Below are 2583 nucleotides of genomic sequence, written 5' to 3'. Positions count from 1 at the left end.
CAGGAGCTCGCGGTGCTTCTGCTTGAGCGCGTCGACGCGGCCGGCCAACGCCCGGAGCCGCGCGAGCTCGTCGACGCGCGCGCCCAACCGTCTCGCGGCGGCCAGACACGACGCGAGCTGCTGCGGCGTGACGCGGTCGTCGTCGTCGTCCTCCTCCTCCTCGGCCGTGTCGCCCTTCTGCTCCTCCGATTCCTCGTCGTCGTCGTCGGCCTCGACCGCGAGGCCCCAGAGCGATTCCGGCGTCGTCGCCTGCACGCTCAGCTTCTCGCGGATCCACCGCGAGTTGTGGAGCCAGGTGCCCGCCTGGCGCCGCGCGGCCTTGAGGGGCCGCAGCTGCTGCGCGACGTTGATCTCCAGCGCCTCGCCCTCTTCCACCAAATCCCGAATCTGGAAGAGCGTAGGCGCCGTCGCGAGCTTGTCCCTGGGGATCTCGCCGCCCGTCGGCGCCGTCGCGGGCCGCAACGCCTTGGCCTTGGCGGCCCAGGCCTCGGCGCGCTTGAGGATGCGCCGCAGCTCCGTCTCCTCGCGCGTGACGACGCCGCAGTCGAGCCGCGCGGACGTCGCCGCGCCGAGCGCGAGGCGCGCGAGCGCGGCGTCGCCCGGGCACGCCGGCGGCCGCGGGAGTAGGGCGAGCTCGTCGTCGGAGTCCTCCTCGGGCTCCGGCGGCGCCGCGGGCGCGGGCGCCGGCGCGGCCACGGCGCCCTTCTTGCCCTTTTTCTTCTTCGCCGCGTCGACGACGACGACGGGCGGCGGCGGCGCCGAGGGCGCGGGCGCGGGCGCGGCGCCGCTCAGCGCGCGGCAGACCTTGTCGTAGTCGCGCTGGGCGCCCGCGCGCAGCTCGTCCAAGGACTCGAGGTGGTCGCGCGCGTCCGCGATGCCCGGCCGCGCGATCGCCTCCGCGGGCAATCTCCCGTCGACCTCGACGTCGCTGCTCTTCAGCGCGCCGCGCGCCTCCCGCACCCAGAGCCGGAAGGCGTGCTTGCGGCCGATGGCCGCCAGGGCGCGCTTCGGCGCCGGCAGGAGCGCCGCGTCGTCGACCAAGGCGCCCAGCGCCAGAAAGTCCGACTCGTCGTCGAGGTCGCGCGGCGGCGCGCCCGCGGCCGCCTGGGCAGCACGAGAGTGATTCAACGTCGCTTCAACGTGAGTGTTCCGCGCGCGCGCGTTACGGAAAACACATCCATGCTTCGAGACCGTTCCGAGAGATGATCGCTCGTCCAAAAATCAGCCGAAACGAGTGGAACATGGCCGAGATCGGAGCCTTTCACGTTGGGCATGTCGCTCTCTTGTGCCGCCCCGGCGGCCGCCGCGCCCGTCGCCTCGACGACCTCCAGCGCCGTCTTCGCCCAGGCCTTGGTCCGCTCCGCGCGGTCCGCGAGGTCGCGCGCCACGTCCCCCACGTCGCAGCGCAGCGACGGCAGCGACGCGAGCAGCGCGCGCGACGACCGTGGCGCTCCGGCCGCGTGCGGGTCCTTGAGGACCCGCGCCGCGTCGCGCGCCCAGGCCTCGGCGGCGTCGCAGGCGCGGTCCAGGTCGCCCCGGAACTCGAGGCGCACGCCCCCGAGCTCGTGGCAGCGGTCCCGCAGGTCCGCGAGGACTGCTAACGTCGGCGGCCGCTTGTGCTCGAGCACGCCCGCGGCCTCGAGGTCCAGCGCGTGCGCCTCCTCCGCCTTGGCGACGAGCTTGGTCACCGTGCCCGGGTCCGCGAAGGGCACGGCGCGGCCCTGCTCGGCCAGCCCGAGGAGCTGGGACGCGCCGAGCTGCCGCGCCGCGGGCAGGTCCTCGCCCTTTAAAGCGTCTTTGGCCTTCCGCGCCCAGGCCCCCGCGGCGCGCGTCGCCGCGGCCAAGGGGACGAGGCTCGCGTCGTCGCGCACGCCGTGCTCCCGCAGCTGCTTGACGAGCGCGTCGGCGTCGTCGAGCGGGTTCCGCGGCGCGCGCGCCTTGGACTCGTCGTCGTCCGATTCCGCGAGCCCCCGCGTCGGCGACGCGGAGCCGCCGACGGCGGCGGCGAAGACCTCGTCCTGGGACCGCTTGCGGGAGCCGTCGGCGTTCGTCTTCGCGTAGACCGAGTAGCCCATGCCGCGGACGTCGAACGCCGCGGAAAAGTCCTTGCGGGATCCGCGCGCGACGGCGTCGCGCGCGCGCGCGCCCAATAACCGACAAGCCGCGACGCGGTCGTCGAGGCGGCGCAGGGCGCTCTTCAGGGCGCCCACGTGGTTCTCGTCCGAGCCCGTGTAGGCGAGCTCCGACGGCGCGGGCAGCCGCGCGGCCGCGTCCCGCAGTTCCTCGCACTCGCCCAGCGTCGGCCGGCCGTCGCCCTTCTGGGGCGCGCCGGACGTTTTCGCCCGGCCGCCGCGGGCCCGCGGCGAGTCGTCGCCGTCGTCGTCGTCGTCGCTGCCCTCGTCGCCGGCCGCGGGCTTGCGCTTCCGGGCCGCGCCGGCGCCGGGCCGCGCGGCGGCGGCCGCGTCCGCGCCCTTTTGCGGCGCGACGCCGTCGAACTTGGCCGCGCGGGCCAGCAGCGCCAGCACCTGGCCCTCGAGCTCGCGCCACTTGAGCGTCGCGTCCGCGCGGCCGACGCCGCGGCCC

The sequence above is a fragment of the Aureococcus anophagefferens genome, assembly GCF_000186865.1.
Source record: "Aureococcus anophagefferens unplaced genomic scaffold AURANscaffold_3, whole genome shotgun sequence".
Taxonomy (NCBI): Eukaryota; class Pelagophyceae; order Pelagomonadales; family Pelagomonadaceae; genus Aureococcus; species Aureococcus anophagefferens.
The sequence above is the reverse complement of the archived record's forward strand: the minus strand, read 5'-3'. Positions refer to the sequence as shown.